The sequence below is a fragment of the Nannospalax galili genome, unplaced genomic scaffold (genome assembly GCF_000622305.1).
Source record: "Nannospalax galili isolate Female #2095 unplaced genomic scaffold, S.galili_v1.0 scaffold285, whole genome shotgun sequence".
Classification (NCBI taxonomy): Eukaryota; Metazoa; Chordata; class Mammalia; order Rodentia; family Spalacidae; genus Nannospalax; species Nannospalax galili.
In genome coordinates, this window is record NW_008355157.1 from 4,134,929 (window position 1) to 4,154,238 (window position 19,310).

Genomic DNA, 19,310 nt, shown 5'->3' on the forward strand with positions numbered 1-19,310 from the left:
TGGGGACTACATGAGATCCTGTCTTTAGAGAAAAGTTTAATTTATTGTCATTTTTAAGGTTTTAATTTTTTGTTCATAGACTTTCTGGAGACTTTGGGTATGAAAATGTCTCTGTCAGGAAGGTTTCAAACTAAAACTAGTGCATCTGTGAGAAGTCTGGTAAAATCACAATGATAAAAAGAAATAAAAACACAGGTTTTAAAAATAGAAATACTGCCAGGCATGGTGGCGCATGCCTTTAATCCCAGCACTTGGGAGGCAGAGGCGGGCAGATCTCTGTGCGTTTGAGGCCAGCCTGGTTTACATAGTGAGTTCCAGGACAGCTGGGGCTACAGGGAGACCCTGTCTCAAAAAGACAAAATAATAATAATAATAATAATAAATAAAATAGAAATACTGTGATTCAAAGAAAGCATATGCTGATGGTAAACAATTAATTTCTGGTAAAGCACTTAAAGTATTTTCTAGCCTAAACCTATGGCCCATTTCTCAACATCAGCTATTACTGAATTTAAATGCTCCCACTTCTCCCAGGCACAGCTGCATCACAGGGTGAGAGCAACCAAACTTAGCTTTAAAATTCTATTATTCAGACTCCTCATTAATTTAAGCTGACATTCCTTCTCAACTGGGACAGATCATCAAAGCTCTATTGTACTGAGAACCTTGAATTCAGGACAAAGAATATAGGGTGTGGAAAGGAGCATGGCACAGAGGGAGCGCAGAGGAGGCTAGAGGGGGAGGAGTACTGGGGAAGGACAGCGGGGGAAACACTGAGGCGTGGAGTCAGGGATGGACTGGAAGAGGAGAGGGACTCAGAGGGAAATTGGGTTGTAAAACTGTACTTTGGGCATCATCTAATTAACATGGTGGAAACAAAGTCAGTCTGCAACTTTGCAGTTACAAGTTTTTCTCTAGAGTAAGATTTTGTAAAAAGAAGCTAGTGAGCAAGAAAAAGTAGAATGTTCTCTCTCTTCTTCACTGAGTTTCCTCAGGAATTTCCTTTCCTACCTCATCCTGCCTAGTGGCTTCCGGGAAGCCCACCCCCACATGCCCTCTGTCCGGAGCACCAGACCTGGCCAAGTGTCTGTCTGTGTCTGGTCAGTGTCTGACCAAGTTGCAGCTCTACTCTAGACCCCCATCAGGGGCCCTCTTTTTTCAGAGTGTCTAGCTATTGAATATATTATGTGGGATGTGCTAAATAAAATGGACTGCAGTTGTCGTTTGAGTGCAAGGCAAGGAAGGATCTTTGGAAGTGTGAAGACACGATCCACACACATTCACTGACTGATCATCTATGATCTATAACTTGGATGCAGTAAGAATGAGAAGGTGATTCAAGCATAAAGGAAATTTTTTCCTCAGTGCATAACTTAAATATTAATTTCTAAAACCAAAGTCTCAGATGGTCTTCTTTTCTGCAAGATAATAAACCTCAAGAACACAAGAACCTCGCATGCCCCTATGGTCCAGCCACATATCCAAGACCAAGTCTAAGGGCTATAAGAACTAGGAAGGATTCTCCATGAAACGGGGCAGAAATCACCTTCTTCATCCACCACTGAGAAGACCACAGTGCAGATAAGTGATGATTTTCCTACTTCCACTGAGGTCTGGCCTGGGTTTCTGCAATGACCCAGCCTACTGTTTTATGACATAAGTCAGACAGCCTAATCCTCTGCTCCAAACTCTGAAGTCATTGTCTTTTCACTCGGACTGAAGGCCAAGTCCTTCCACAACCTATAAAGCCACATGCACCCCCTAGCACCTGCTTCCCTATCTCTTTCTGCCCCGTCTATACACCTGCTCACTGCAGGCTCCCCTATCATTTCACCTTGTCAAGGCTGCCACACTTTTCCTTCAGCATCTCACTACCAACTCTCTTACCTCCCTCCCCAGATCCTGCATGACACTTTCACCCCTGTTTGCTAAAATGCTGTTTTCTCCATGAGGCCCACCTTGTTTAAAATTATAGCTCTCCTTGCTCAACATTTATATTCCTGAAAGCACATATTGCATGCAAGGTAATGAGTGGCTTCCTGTGTTTACCATTCATTGAGTGTCTTCCTGTGCTATAATATAGGCTCTAGAGGGCAGGCATCTTTGATTCATTTGCTGATGTGTCCTACTACCCTACAGCCTTATCAGGCATGTTAGGGGCACTCAGTAAATAAGCTAGATCTGTCCTAGATATACAGGATATAAAACCAAAATGTGAAGGCCACGCTAGATAAAGGGGAATGTGAGCTCAAAATTCCTCCCACCATTCCTGCAGGCTCTCTATGAAATAATTGTAGTGTTTTGTGGGGTTTTTTTTCCTTAAAAAAATTTAAACTTACTTGTTTTTATTTTATGTGTATGAGAGTGCTGCCTGCCTGCAAGTGCACTTGTGTCATGCAATTCCTGGAGTCCAAGAAAGGCTGTCAGAACCCCTGGACCTGGAGTTACTATAGTTGTTAGCCACCATGTGGATGCTGGGAGCTGAACCCGGGTCCTCTGCAAGAGAAGCCAGTGCTCTTACTGCTGAGCCATCGCTCCAGCCCCATAACTGTAGTCTAATAAGCCAGTGTGGAGACTCCAGACATTGTGCTCTTCTGCAAAGCCATTTTTGAAGCTATAAAATGCTGTTAATATTGGGTCTGAGGGTCTGGCACAATGGATACATGCAGTAGGTTCTCAGTTGGCACAGAGTAAAGGAAGCATCTATTACATACTAGGCAGTATCCCTGGTGCATTATGGAAGCTAGCTCATGAAATTGTCAGTCTTCCCAGTATCTTACACCAGGCCTGACATATTCTAGGTGCTAACCAGTGCTTACTTATTTCATGAGCAAACCTCTGTGAGACAGGTATTATCTTCACCTTGGGAGGCCCAAGATTCAGACTTAGGTAGCTTGTTTAATTTCATACAAGTCTAGTCACTCTGGGTCTGAAAAATAATGTAAGTTAGCCCATTCCTTTGCTTAGCTTCACCTAGGCAAACTGTGTCCTGGCCTCACCAGGACATAGGAGAGAATTCTTTCTCCACCTGGGCTTGCCTCCTCCCTTTGTACACTGGCTCACCTGTCACATTTCGATTGATGAATCTTCCTTTCCTCCCCCAGGCTGGATAACCCTGGAGTTAGCAGCAGTTCATTTTGAGTCATAAATCAAGTTCTAAAAGGCCTTGCAGCTTTGTACTCAAGTCTCCCCAGAAGGGCTGGGGAGATGGCTCAGTCAGGGACCTCAGTTCAGTCTCCAGAACCTACATTTAAAAAACCCAGTGTGAGAGTACAAGTTTGTAATCCCAGCTAGGAAGGTAGAGAGAGGCAGATCCCTGGGACTCCCTGACTGACCAGCCTAGCTCTGGCCTACTTGGCAAGTTCCAGGCCAATAAGAGACTATCTCACATAAAAGGAGAATGGCACTTGAAAAATAACATCCAAGGTTACCCCGGTCTCCACATACATACGAACACATATGTACATGAACACATGTGAACATGCACATATACACATATACATCCCAAAAAGTTTTTCCCAGAATTCAAAGTCCTTGTGAAGGTCACTTGCTTATGAGTGATAGGTTTATCAAGTCTCTCCTTTAAGAAAACTCTGGACAGTGTCTCTGCTTTCTCCTAGCCACTCCAAAAACAGAGCCCTTAGGGATCCATTTAATGTAGCTAGAATTCTTCCACTAGCACTCTGACCATACCAAGGAAACATCTCAGCTCTGCCACTATGCTACAGGGATTGCAGTGGTTCACACTTACCAGGTGCCCATATCCTCATGATGAGTCATCACAGAAGTGTCATGTGCCAGCTATGGGGGGTTGGGGGACAAAACAGCCTAACACGTGTTTCTGATCCATTTCACAGAAACTGAGAGGCAACTTCTACAACTCTGATTGCTAGAACTCCCAGCCCAGGAGAAAGCAACTCCATAAATCCATTATGCCAGGCCCCGTAGTCTCTCCTGACCTTTGACATTTGTTTTAACCTCACCTTTCAATACAAATGGTGGACTACAGATGTCAGACCGGTTTTCTCTTTCTGGATGCTTCTTATTTCATCTAGAACCAACCAGCCGTGGCCTTTAAAACTGGATTATCCACTGGACACTCCTTCCAGAAGTTCATGTTCAAAGACTCTATGGGGCTGGGGCTCAGCAGGTAGAGGTGCTTGTTACCAACTCTGACAACTTAAGTTTGATCCCCAGAATCCACCATTCTAACATGTGCACATTCTCTCCACATTCTCTCTCTCTCTCTCTCTCTCTCTCTCTCTCTCTCTCTCTCTTTCTCTCTCTCTCTCAATAAATAAGTAAATAAATAAAGAAAGAAAATATAAATAGATTAGTAAACTTTTTAAAAAACACACTCCAAGTTGGGGAAGCTTATGTTTCCTTTGATTGTTGAAAATGACCGGTTCCATTGAGACTGCTCTATTAGTAAAAGGCTAGAGGTCATTCTTCAGTTGAATGGAACTGTGCTGTGTAAGGGAGGACATCCATCCTTCCAGAAATGCTAGATGCACACTCTGGTCACTAAGACAGCCAGAAGTGTCCATAAGCAATATTCCAAGCCCCCCTAGTTGAAAGATGGTAAACTGGGGGCAAATATCCCTAAGTTCTGCCATCAGTGAGAGTCAGCCGCCCTGGAGGCACCTCTTTTCCTGCTGTAGGCTGCTTTCTGTGCTTGTTGCCCTCAATGGCCTTGGCTTGCTCTCACCTCTTATCCTAATGAACATTTGTTTTCATCTCTAATTTCTCTCTCATACAATAGGGACAGTGAGGAAGAGAAGGAATAGAGTAACATTCCCTAGGCACTTAAAAGAAGGCTCTTGTTCTTTAAATGACTCTGATCTCTTTTTCAGGTTAATGGTTAGAGGGATAATGAAATATAGATTCCCAGGGCTGGAGAGATGGCTCAGCAGTTAAGAGCACTGAATGCTCTTGCAAGGGATCCAGGTTTGATTCCCAGCACCCACATGGCAGCTACGAACCAACCACAACTCCTGTTCCAGGGGAATCTGATGCCTTCTTCTGTCCTCCGTGGGCATTGCACAACACGGCTGCACTTACATACATGCAGGCAATATACACATACACATTAAATTTAAAAATATATATGTATTTAAAAAGAAACACAATTCCCAGGCCCGGCAATCAGAATTTGGAGTAAGAGAGAGACAAGGACAGAAATAACCAAGCATAGTAGCACATGGGTTTTTTTCTTAATTAATAAACTTTATTTTTAGAGAAGATTTAGATATATAAAGTTATGAAACTTTAAGAACAACGATTTCCCATAAACTCTCTGTCCCTGTACATCCACAAACATAAGTATTCTATTCACACCCCCCCATCAGAGCTGTGCATTTGTTATAACTGGTGAACCACACCGATACATCATGGCTTCTCAGAATTCATAGCTGACATTAGGGTTACATCTTAGTCATATATTCCATGGGTTTAAAGAAATATGTATCAGTGTCTATCCAGCATTATAGTCTCATACTGCATATTTTCACTGCCTAAGACTCCTTGTGCTCCAGCTGTCCATCCTCTTCCCCGACAGCCACTGCTCTTTTGTTTTCTTCCGTAAGTTTTCTTTTTGTTCAGTGCAGCAGAGTCATAAAGTATGCAGCAGCCTTGTTCTTTAGAGTTTATAGAGGACTCTTGTGACAACAGCAGCACTGTGAGGCCAGGAGTATCATTCCCACTCCTCACAGGAGGACCAAGAGGCTCTGAAATGTTAAGTGCGTGGAAGCCACAGCAAGTCGTGGTGGAAGCACCATCTTACCCCAGGTTTTAGATCTTTTTCCTATATTCATGCCCTGCCAGGTGTGGAAGGACAGAGGCTATCGTGTAGTGTCTCATGCTGCTTTTACAAAACTTTTCTCTGTTGCTCAATGTCATTTTCCCTTTCTTCAGGGGAGAAAGATTCTGAATCCATTTTTTTTTAACAGAACGTAGGGTAGTGGTTTATTTACAGAAGAGTGGGCGCCGCACATTTACGGCTGGGCTGTAAAGTCCACACTCAAATACAGATCCTGTGACTTCCCGACAGAGTGGCACAAGTTTTTAATCCCAGTATTCAGGAGGCTGGGACAGAAAGATCACCACAAGTTCAGGGCCAAGTTGGTGTATGTAACAAGTCCCATGCCAGCCAGGGCTATGAGATGAGATCCTATCTCAAAAAGAAATAGGGAAAAAAAGAAGAAATAGATAGATTCAACCTATGCCTAGACTGCAACCATTAGGTCTCTCCTACTTGCATCCTGCGTCAGTTGGGGCTTGCCTATAGATCCCTGAGTGCCGTTCTGTGACATCTAGAAATGTCTATGTCCCAACCTTCCAAGTAGGCTGCTTCTTGTCCTGCTTCTTGTTTCTCTCGAGCCTGATTGCCACACATGCCAATGCTCAGGCTCCCAAGCCCTCTCTCTCCAGCCCTGTGTCCTGCCTGCTCCTTTTGCTGGGGAGTGCTGCTGTGGCTCTTGCATCCTGTTTGTTCAAACCTCTTTGTCTTCCACTGGAGCAATGGGAGAGAGGATTCCTCTGAGTCCCTTTGCTTTTGGCTTTGAAATCAGATCCCGGCCCACCTGATTACACTCAATAGCTGGAAATGGTAAGGATGTCCGATGGCAGAGGGCTCTTGTTTTTAAGCTCTGGGGGCCAGGAAGGCAGAGGACTGGGGGTCTCCTCCTCCTCCAGGTTGTATGGGAGGGGGCAGGATGCTCTGTCAGAAAAAAGCAAACAGTATAACTGAAGGGAAGTTCACTTGAAAAGGGAACTAAGAGAACTGTCTGTCAAAGAGCATACAAACTGTCCCAGAGGACACAGAGTAGGGTTACATGCATGCTCCTTCCTGCACATCCCCAGATGGGAAACATTCAGTTCTAGCAAATCTTAGTCCCAGGAGGCCCAGAGGGGCTGGCCTGAAGGTACTGTGTTCTGTGAAGCATTGCCTCTGAGGCCCATGACACCCATCCTCCATCCCAGCAGCAGACTCCACAGCAGGCCAGTGAGCTTTAAGAGTCACTGGGATCATTCCCACAGCAGTGATGCAGAAAGAGTGCTCATGTGCCCATGCCTAGCTTGAGAAATGAAATATTCCCAATACAGTCAAAGCCCTGCCCCTCCAGCCCAGCGTCCCCAGGGGGACCCTCTCAGCCTTTCACATGCATTTCCCAGCAGTGTGTGTGTTCCTGCGATGTGTCCCTCACTGGGGTAGTGGACTAACCTTTTGGGACCTCACTGTCTTCATGTGTATAAAAGGGGCTACCAAGAGGATTAAAGGAAAGGATGTGTGATAAACATGCTGCTGCTGTTCCTATGAAAAGGAAGAAGTCAGCACAAAGAGACAGGTTGAATACAAAGCGCTTCCCAGCGATGCCCTGACTTGCCCTGGCAGCCTCCTCCCCTCTCAGGTTCATTACCTGTTTTCATGCTTCTGAGACAGTTATCGGTGCTATACTCACCCCTCTATTGCTGGGCTCCCCAAACCCATCTGCTTTCAACACTGGGCTCAAACTTCCCTAACTCTGAGAGGCTTTTCCTAGTGTCCCAGGTGGTAACTCCTCCCACTCCCACAGCCAGGATACCTCTGCTTAGGAATCACAATGTGGTCGTGATGTCCCTGCCCTGTCTATTGACTTTGTACTGAGCTGCCTGGGAAGAAAGGGTGGAGACAAGGATCTTCTTTAGCCAGTGGCCTGGCTCTCTGCCTGCAAAAACCCAGCAGGCCTGTGTTCAGTAAGCGAATGAATGAATGGCAGTTCAGTCACCAAACCAACTTGAGCCCAGCTAACATGGGGCAGTCTCCATATCCTGGTGGTCCTTTTGCACATTTGTTCTTTGAAGTCTCAAGTCTGCTATCTAAAAGGTCTTAAAACTCCTCAGATGAGGGAGAAATGGGAGCAAATAGAACTCCAGCATGAACCATGTCCCCATCAAACTTCCTGCAACAACAATTTCAAAAAACAATTCCTGAGTGTTTATGAGGATCTGGAACCTTTCCCCTGGGTGTCCGGTTGCCTGTGTTCATTTTCTTCTTGCAGCCTGTACAAAGTCTCAAAGACAGAAATGTGCAGACCTACACCTCTTGTCCGGAAAATTCACTGTATTACCACAAAGCAGAGTCCTAGGAAACAATAGTCAGCTGTGGAGGTGTTCTCACCCACACCCATTGTTCTCTCTGGGATGTTGGCTTGCTGCTGTGGAGACTCAGCTTTAGTCATGGGACTTCAGGGGATGTGTCTCAGAAAAGGATCAAGAACACCCACAATGGTAATCTTCACCATCGGCTGCTTTGGTACTAGGCACTGAAAATGGGCACACAGAGCAGCCCAGGAAGAACATGTGCACAGGGTTGGGAGGGTATCTACAGAGTACACAGCCCAGGTTATTATTCCTTTCTTGACATTTTAAAATTTGATTTCCCTAAAAGTGACATAACATTAAAATTAACCATTTGAGGCCAGGTGTGGTGGTACACGCCTTTAATCCCAGCACTCAGGAGGCAGAGGCAGGCAGATCTGTGTGAGTTCAAGGCCAGCCTGGTCTACATAGTGAGTTCCAGGTCAACTGGGGCTACAGGGAGACTCTGTCTCAAAAAAAAAAAAAAAAAAAAAAAAAAAGTTAACCATTTGAAAGGCACAGTTTGGTGGCATTTACCTCCTCAATCTAGTTCCAGAATGTTTTCATCATCCCTAACCATTAAGCAACCACTCCCAGTTCTCCTATTCCCGGCACTAAAAATCCACCAGACTACTTTGTCTCTATTGATTTACCTATTCTTGATGCTTCATACAAGTGGAGCCATGCAGTATATGGCATTTTGTATCTGGCTTCTTCCATTAGCAAGATTCATCCTCTGGGGAAGGGGCACATGAGCTCCCACTCCTAGCTGAGGAGCTGTTGACAGTTGATGGTTGCAAGGAGAGGCAGAGTCAGTTTTCTTTAGGAGTGTGGTCCCCAGTAAGCTGACCATGCTCCAGTGGATGGCCCCACACCCATGTGTATATGGACAGCACTAATTGGACTCAGTAGGTTTTTTTGTTTTGTTTTGTTTTTAAGAGAAGCTTGTATATACATGTATTTATTCAAGCACCTGTTTTCAGTTCTTTAGGGTATATACCTAGGAGTTGATTTATTGGGTTGTATGGTGATTCAGTTTTTTTTCAGCTTTTGAAGACCAGCACACTATCTTGAACAGTGATAGAATCTTTCCACATTCCCACCTGTAAGGCATGTGCACAAGTCAGACCTTATCCTTCCAAAAATCACATTGGAAATTGGCACAAGGCCCTTCTAAAGGGCTGGCTTCCATGCACACAGAATGCACTCTATGTACATAAAGAACAGATTTTACACGAATATGTGAACATAAAAAAGAGAGAACAAGTGGAGCCTTCAGCAGCAGGTTGCAGGATGGCTCAGAGCCATAATGAACTTTCCCATCTCTATGCCATACTAAGCAGGGGACGGACCTGAAAGGCATTATCAACTTATGTCTTACATTCAGTTCTTTCCAGTTAGTCTCCAGTACCACCCTGTTCTCAGGACTGTAGGGGTCATAGTGGTCCAGAGATGTCAAATATATGAAGACTGAATTCTACATGGGACTTGTCAACATGTGCAAGCCAAAAATGGGACAAACCCCTGTTTAAAAAAAAAAAAAGGAGAAGCTGAAAACAAAAAGTTACTAATAGGAGCTGTTGAGGAGAAAAGTAAGACCACCAGCAGAACCCACTGAATTGGGTCCATTAAGGGAAGGGCTTATCCACCAAGGAATCACATTCCAAAGTGTCACGAATCCCTTCCAAAGGAAGGAGCTGAGCACCTTGTTAAATGTCTCTAGAAATAATATTTGACTGTAAGAATACAAATATGACTGTATTATGGTCTTCTTTCCATCCCAATCTGGTAGCTATACTCATCTGTTTAGATGGAGGCTTTTTGACAGGGACCCAGGAGCCTCTAGGAAAAGGTCCTTTCTAGTAAGACGTGGATCCTTGTGGTTGCATAAAGGGCTGAACGAGGAAACAGACAGGAAAAATGAGGCCAGAGAAGGCCAGAGGGGGCAACTGTAAAAGGAGAGAAATTGGATATCTGGATCTTTTCTAAGTGTAGGGTTTTAGAGGGTGGCAGACAGGGAGGAGGTGAAGGGCCTGATACCAGGAAAATCAGTGCTTCCTATGGGCCCAGTAGGAAGAAAACAGACTTAACAAGTCCTCACAATTTGCTCATCAGCCTTGGGGGCAAAGCAGAGTTTGAAACCCCAAAGTATCTGGCTAAGACCAGGAGGCTCTCAGACGCAGCACCAGCCCGAGGTCTACCACAGGTAGAAAAGAACTTGTCTTCACTCCCTGTCAATTTGTAATAAATGTTGAAAAGCCTGATTTACCATGAGGATGGTGGCTTACACTCCCCTTTGGGCCAAGTGGAGATCCAGTGATGTTATCCTGGAGAGAACACTTACTGTGACCTTTTACTCTTAATCCAACTGGACATTTTGCAGGGTTAGTGATACACTAATTTGAAGAGTGGCCTTCCCAAAAGATAGGCCCCCATCTTAATCCCAGAAATTGTAAATAAGACCTTATTTGTAAAAGGGTCTTTGCAGGTGTAGTCAAGTTAAGGCTCTTGATCATCCTACATAGGGCCCAAAGAGACCCACATGTAAGAGAGGAAGCAATGTGACCACAGAGGCAGAGTTATACAGCTCCCAGTCTGCAGACACCTGGAGCCACCAGGAGCTGGGAGAGACAAGAAAAAAGACTCTCCCAGAGCCTCCACAGGGGACACAGCCCTGCAGACACATTAATTTTAGGCTTCTGTCTTCTAGAACTGTGAGAGTTAAGCCATCTATTTTGTGGCAACTTGTCACTGAAGCCAGTGGGTCTGTGCTGCTAAGTGACATGGTTAAAGAGAGTCTGGTCAGCCCCAGGTCTGTTCCTGGATTTATTCCTGGTGTCCCAGGTGGCTTTTCTTAAACATTGTGCTGCTGGGTTTGTAGCCACTTGCATTCCTCCTGGATTTAGTCCTCACAGCAAAGAGCAGAGCTCACTGTTCCCCTGAGGACTCTATCTGGACAATGGGAGGTCAATTAGACCTCATAGCTACTGAAAAGGTAATAATAATGGCCACACTAGAAAATCCTTAACATGTGCTCGGTACATCAGACATTATCTCATTGAATCCTCAAAACAAGCCTCCGAGGTTCATATTCTTCTCTTATAGATAAGTAAACTGAGGCTGTGAGAGGTCAGGTCACCTAGTCAAGGTCATTTGGTGAGTCTTGGAAGAATCAGTCCTGGCATCCAGGCCTTCTATGCTCAATTTGCAGCATTATAAAAAGCTCAAGCCTCCAAAGGACAGTGGCCCAGCATCCAGCAGAGCCCAGCTGTCTGATGGGAACTGCTTTATGTTTTGAATACTGGCAGAAGTGGCAATGGAGCTTCTCCTCGGCAGTGAGGCCTTGGGGTGTGGATTGACTAACACTAAGAATGCTGAGATGGCAGGCTGAACCTGAGTTCAGATCCCCAACAACTATGTGAAAAGCCAAGTGTGGCCACACACACCCGTAACCTCAGCACCAGTGTAGGGCAGAGACAAGAAGATCCTTGAGGCTTGCTGGCCACCACCCTAGCCAAAACCCAGCAAGACCAAGTTCATGGGAGTAAGGCAGAGAGTAATAGAAGATACCTGAGGAAAGGGTGAACTTTCTACCAAGTGGTTTCTCTGGTTTGAGAACTGGAGTGTCCACCGTTATGTCTCTAACAACAGAGGACACATCTTGACAAGGCTCTGTACCCCAGTGGCAGGAGCAGAGAGGACCATGGCTGGGGAGAAAAGCTGGGGGTGGGGGTCCTGGCCTGGGCACACTGATACTATTTGAAGTCCTTTCTTTGCAGGGTTGCAGTCAGGTGAGCTCTAACTGTCAGGGGTGACTGTGCCTTTGAGTCACATTTTCAGAATCTTAGGAAGCCATAGCTGAGCCTGGGGTGTGGCCAATATGGCAGCTCTCCTGTTCTCCCAGCAGTCCGTGTTGGAGGGAGTTCAGCTTCAGGGAGACACTTTCCGCCTGCCAGATTTCCTCCCACACAGACCTCTGTGCTAGATAAAGTCAATGAGGAACTGCCTTGGGACAGCCACATGATAAATCCCCTCGGGCCTCCTCCAGCGCTTATTGTTCTGCAGCAGTTGTTTTGAGTACAGTCAAAAGGAAGGAAGAGCGCTGTGCTATCTGGCTGGGGAAGGAGGATGCTCTCCTGACCGCTCCTGTTGCCCTTGGCCACCTTCATTTTAAATGTGAGGAAACCAAAGGGCAACATGCAGCATAACCCCATCTGCCTCATGAGGAGCAGTCAGCCAGCCTTCTGTCCCACTGCAACCTCTGTCCAAACCAACTACAGCACTTTGGTGGCCCAGCCCTTGACCCTTTTCTCAACCTTGGGACTGGCAGAAGGAGCACAGAGCCACTGGCAGTTCTGGGCAGGAGCTAGAAATAGGCTTTAGAGGGGTTGGGTTAGCTGTTGTTCATGCTGTGGGCTGAGAACTGAGGCTATAAGGCCACAACTGTTGGAAATAATAGGCCAGAAAGGAACTTCCTGAGTAACATTGGCCCAGGGCCTGCTTCTCAAGTTGGTGTGTTGCTCAAGTTCCTGGGAAATGTAGTCAGCTTTAGGAGTCTGGCCTATTCTCTGACCGGTTCCTACACTCTGCCCCGGTTCAGGTGCAGGAATGGGTTCACAGAGTTCCACTTCAGCCACTCTGGCAGGATTCCTTCAAGGAACTGGAGCAGAAAGCCTTGGCTGTCCTTAAGCTGCGTGCTGCAGAGGTTGAAAGTGTGGAACTGAGGGCTCCTTTTGACTTACAGACTCAGGCTGCTGTCTGCCCTGCCCAGTGCCCAGAATCTGACTTGCCAGGTGCCTGACTGCCACAGCCGGGTCACCTTTGTCTGAACTGGAAGGCCATGTCTGAGCCATCAAAGGGGCCTCAATGGGAGAAGACAGCTGTCAATGTGCTTCCTCAACCAGAAAGGTGATTTCACTTTGGCCAAAGCAGCCCAACTAAACAAGCAAAAGCCTGTCAACTGAAAGATAGGGCTGCTGGGAGATCACACAACAACAAAATGGGAGCCATTATCAGACTTGTCCCAGCCCGAAGGAGTAGAGCCTTTGAAGCCACAGACCAGCTGAACAGAACTTTCCACCTGAGAGACGCTGGAGATGGGAGGTCAGGCTGCACACGGCCCCCACAAAAAACTGATCAAAGCCTGCTGCAGAAGGGAGGAGGCACGCAGCTGCAGCCAGCTCCCCCCACCACCACCACCACGGGGCCGCCCAGGGCTTTCTGAAGGCAACCCGACTGCCTGTGCAGGGGCCTGTGGGAAAACCCAACACAGATGCACTGAGCGGCCAAGCCCCTGGAGCACTGCTGCGAGAGGGAAAATAAACCCCTCAGTGGTCCTGAAAAGAAAATCAGGGAATCAAAGCACACAAAAAATGCAAAGACCACCCACCTGATGTGCGCCTACCTTACGGAAACAAATAACTCCTGGCTTCCAAGGCCTGCTTCTAAAAGAACAAACAGGCTGAATGCCCGCCTCAAAGCTCTGTGCACCAGGGGATTTGTGGGTAGCTGAGCCCCCTCCTAAGCATCGGAAGCTTAATTTAAAGTGGTGCCTATTCAAGGGCTTCCTAGCATCCGCTCTGCCCTCTTCCCTGGGAACCTGAAAGACTCAGGTTCCCTCAGATAGGAAGGGAAGGGCCCTGTGTGGATACTGTTAGCTCAGTCTTTCCAGACTGGACGGTCACCCATCTATCTGCCAGGGACACTTGCAAGTGCATCTCCCGGGCGTCCCGAGTAAGGTGGCCATCTGTGAGCAGACCCTACTCTGTCGAGGTCTTACCAGATCAGTGCCTCTGTGATTGACTCACTCCACTCACACTGCCGGGAGTCTCCCCTCCTTGTCCTGCCTGAAGCCCCATCTGGAGGACTGGCCCTTCATGGAGCCTACAATTTGATTTTTTCTGAAGTGGGCACAGCAAAGCCAAGCCACTTCCACTCTACTTTCTCCTTCTCAAAAGAAGAGCACTTTTCTTCTCATGGGCTTGGGCTTGGGAGGGTGAAGGGGGATATGGACTGGGGGAGCCGAGTGGAGGAGGGAAGATCCATAGGACCAGGTGTTCCCCAGGAGTATTTGGGGAAAACTGTGATGGAAACAGCCCAGAATCAACCAATTGGTATTCTTTACAAAATGTGTTCGGGGCTAGTTAGAGCTTCAGGGAGAAGTCATAGATCCCAGAAGGAGGCATCTCCTCACGCCTCTTCCTCTGGAGCCAGATGGGAAGGAGAGGAGACAGCCAGAAGACTGCGCTACAACCTGCTACTGGCTAAATTTGGATCTTCATATTACTTGACCTTGTGAGATGGATGGGGTTGTCTCCAACTTACAAGTGATAAACAGAGATTCAGAGGGGTGGCAAGGCTCACCAAGGACATATGTGGAATTGTTGAGTTGGAACTTAACCCATAAACAGCCTCACTCCAAAATTCACAACCTTTCCTACTCATTCCAATTTTGCCTACCCTGCTGCTTGGGGCTAGGAAGATGTTAGTAGATGTTCCATAAATATTTATTAAGTGGAACTCATCTGAGCAGTTGAACACACACAGGCCTCTTCCACCCCAACCACAAGGAATCTTTTCAGATCCAGGTTCTGGAAAGATGTTCTCCGAGGCAGCAAATAAAATTTTGCTCTGAGGTACAAGGAGATGTTTTTTTGAAATGAATACACAGTAAAATTTACATAGACCCCCCCCAAAAGGAAAGACAGAAAGGACGTAGAACAATCTAAAAAGCAGAGTAGGTAGATAATAAAATGTCATAGTGCTGTAAGCACAGTGCTTTCAGAGGCTTTAATTACATCTTCCCCACTGCACCTTCTGAAGTTGCTGGAGCACGTTAAACAGTACCCCTTATTTTAGGCAGGAAAACATTCCAGTACCAAAAACTTTAGCAATTCTCTCCAAGGAGAGTAGAGCTGGACCTGGAAGCACAGCTGTGCTCTGCAAACCTGATTGGCTGCTTCCTCCAACTGTTTTCCCGCTCAGCAAAGGAAACCAAGATCTTTATCGAGAAGTTCAGGGGCAGAGGTGTCAGAAGAATGAAGGTGGGCAGAACTGTGCAATTAGCCTTCTGTGTTGACCCACATGCAGTACAAACGCCCTCTTCATCCATATACGTGTCTTTCAATTTGGGTGTGTTCCTCTGTGTGCCTCAGTGGGTTTGCTTAGTCACAAGGGTGCTAAGGCCCCTCGCTGGTCCACTCACATTACATAATGCTACACCAGACAATAAGCACTTTGCTGATGGAGGCTGGAGGAAGCGGGCTGGGCCCCTGTCCATCCTGCAGATCAGGAGGGAATCTTCTCCTGGTTGACTACAGTTCTGGGGTACAGAACTAAAGGCTGCTGGAGATGGAAAAGGGAACAGAAACTGCAAACGAGTCATCCCTATTTGCTAATTCATTTCTAGCCATGTCATTGCCTGGAGATGGGTTGGGGAGGAGAGAGAGAGACAGAGGTACAGAAGCAGAGAGAGACAGCATAGCTTTTCAGTGGTTCTCCATTGCCAAATAGCTTTAGACACAAATTCCTTCACCCAGCACTGAAGTCCATTGATAGTATGGCTCCCTCTGGGACCTCAGTCTTATTTCTTGACCCTCTCCAGATTTCTGTAGTTAATCCCCACTAATGAGCCGCAGACCCATGGGAAACTAAGGAGGTCCAGTAAAGAGTCCCTAACGCCGTACCGCACCCAACATGAGTCAATAGTATGCAAAATTAAAGCTGATTTTTTTAAAGGGCTGTCAAATTTCTAGTAGCCCTTTGAAGTTCAGTACCCAAGAAAAGTACCTTCATTGTGGTAGTGGTTTTCAAAGTAGGATCCAAGGGACCCTCAGAAATCCCCTAATATAGGAATGGGGGAAGGGTCAAGATAGAATTTCTCTACACACACACACACACACACACACCACACCACACACACACACACACACACACCCCACCCCACACACACACACACACACACACCCCACCCCACACACACACACACACACACACCCCACCCCACACACACACACACACACACACCCCACCCCACACACACACACACACACACACCCCACCCCACACACACACACACACACACACCCCACCCCACACACACACACACACACACACCACACCACACACACACACACACACACACACACACACACACACACAAGCTAACTCATCCCCTAACTCTGCTTTTATCAATTTTATGCACTGAGATTTTGAGCAAGGCTTTCTTTGAACTCCTCTGGGGTGGATAGTAGGAAGTAATTTGCAACCAAAGGCAGTGGACAGAGTTCATGCACTTCCAACCAGCCATTTGCCACAGCTCTGGGATATATGGGGAAGAAGAATCTGTCAGCAGCCCCAGCACACACACTATAAGCTGTTCTTATTGTATGATACAGCACAAGATGTAACCTTCTGTCCAAATCCATACTGTAAGAACTTGGGTATGTTAAGTCCATCTGGCCTTTGGGATGAAAATGTACTTGTCTCTTAGCTAATCTTGTGGCCAATGGAAACACAGTCAGTATTCACAGTAACTGCTGCTGTGAAAACCTTAGAATAGTCACTGCTATTGGAGGTGGAGCTGGGAGCTTCTGTCCCCCAGTGTTTCTGGTGGGTCCAAATTCCCAGGACAGCAGTGGTCACTTGAGGCCATTGATAACTCCTTCAGATTCGACCCAAATTCATCTTTGTTCACACCTAGACTTTCAAAAGACAGTTTGTTCCAGGCAGCCTGGACCTAAAAAACGAGACTAAAAAGAAGCCAAAAAGCATCCAACCTCTAGAAATCCTTTAGACGAGCCTCTCTGTCTTCCCAGTCTGGTCTCAGACAGGACAAAATTTTAAAATCCTCCAGGATTTGGAGAGATTACTCAGTGGTTAAGAGCACTGGCTGCTCTTGCAGAGGACCTGAGTTTGGTTCTACATGGCAGCTAACAACTGTCCGTAACTCCAGTCCCAGGTATCTGACACCCTCTTCTGGCCTCTGCAGGCATTGAATGACATGGGTGCATTTACATACATGCAAGCAAAACACTCATAAAAAATAATAAAATACTTTTAAATCTCTCCAAACAGTCCAGAGGAATGATCAAGAGGATGAGATGGGATGGGAGGGATTCCCTGTGGCTGCATGTCACCCTGCTGCCCCCACAGAATCTTAAAAAGCCATCTTCTCAACCCTCAGATTCAAGGAAGTACTGCAAAACTGGGTGACAAACCTCCTGACCGCCTCTCTGAATGAATGCCTGGTAGAGACGAGTGCAAAACAATGGCAAACAAACCCAGGCCTGTCACAGCTGTGCTGGAGCCAGTTGGAATGTGACTTCATGTGTGCATGCATGTATGTGTGTGTGTGTGTGTGTGTGCATGTATACACATGGGAATATAAACATCTCCGGCTGCTGTGTGAGTTCCTGTGTGCTGGTGATGTGTTCAGTGAAGCAAAAATTTCTGTGTCTGAGGAGCAAAGGATGCACACACCACACACACACACACACACACACACACACACACACACGTAATAACAGCTAGACATGAAGGATCTAGAGAAAGGTAGTTCTGGCAAAGGGTGTATGTCAGGGTTAGGGACAGCTCTCATGTGGAGAGGTGGGGAAATCTGGGGAAATATGTTTGTGTGTATTTGCACACATGGCCAGCAACTGTGCAGGGACAAAGCTGAAAGGAAGTTTTGAGATTCCTTGAGTATTTCAGGTAGTCTGGCAGCTCCCCTCACCACAGGTTGGTACACATCCAGTGCCTGTGAAGCTCATTTCCTGCGCTAATTACCAGCCCTTGTTTACACAGAACACAAAATGTGGTTGATAGCAGAAACTCCAGGTCTCGGCCTTGAGAGTATATGGTGACTCAGCAGGGCACAAGAGTGTGGAGGGAGGTCCCCGCCTTGCTTCTTTTGAAGGACACACAAAATTAATTTTCAACATGAATCTACAATTCCCACCCATCTGTGCCTATGCAGAGAAAGCTAAAGCTTTCTTTGTGGTGCTTGGGATGGAACTCAGGCTCCTGAGCATGCTGGGGAAGTACTCTAGCACTGAGCCACATCCCTAGCCCATTTAAAAAGCTATTTTTATTTTATGTGTATGAGTGTTTTGCCTACACTGAATGCCCTGGAACTGTAGTTACAGATGGTTGTTAATGACAATGCGGGTGCTGGGAACCAAACCCCAGTCCTCTGCAAGAGCAGCCAGTGCTCTTGACTGCTGTGCCATCTCTCCAGCACAGCCCCCCCACCCCTACCTATTTTACAGTCATGTCTTCTTCCTTATTCTAGAACCATCCTAGCACCTAGTCTATTTGTCCAGAACAGCTTGAACATTCCTGAATGCATTTATGTTTTTAAACTCATCTGGCTTGCTCTACATTGAGCTGTAGTTTGTCAGCCCAGCCCCAGGAAGTGTTTATGGCTTTGCTCACTCTGTTTTATCCTGGTTTGGCTTTGTTTGGTAGCACAGAAGGGCAGAGCTTAGCTTAAACACCCTGTACTTTGTGTGAGGGCTCAGAATCCTTAGCCTGGTGAACCAACTAAGGTTGAGAAGTTTGGCCAAATGTGACAAGTGCATACACAATAATAAGCTTTAAAGGCTTGTTGGAAGCACCAGGTTCTAGGGGAGGTCCTGAGGCTCACCAGGAGGCCGAAGCTAGAGGTTCTGTGATATATTCTCCAATGTGCCAAAGGTCAGACTCCTCATAAGGCTACTAGCATCTGAGTTTAGAGTCCCTGAGATGGGGGGATCCAAAGATGCCGATGGAGTCATTTCCCAGGCTTTGTCCTGACCTGCAAAGCTCCAGTTGTTTATGGTGATGAGGGCTTATCCTGCTTGGTCTCTCGGAGGTTTTACAACTTCTACTCACACAGAGACCAGGAAACAATAGCAAAGACCCTAAAGATTGAGATCCCTGACTCTTCTCTGACTCCTGGACCCTTTGAACTGCTGCCTAAAGTACAAGGGAGACATTTGCAAGGACCTTGGAGACAGTGGTAGAAATACAGTGAGGTCCAATGTTCTCTCAGCTCGTTAGCCCAGGCCCCTGCACAGAGTCAACATCCTATGCAAGGTAGTGTGCCACTCTATTGACCTAGGATTCCATCCAAGGCCCAGGGCATGAGCAGGGTATGCAGACCACTGTGATGGTGGCAGGGCGTGGGGGAGTGGGGGTGGGGGTGGGAGGGG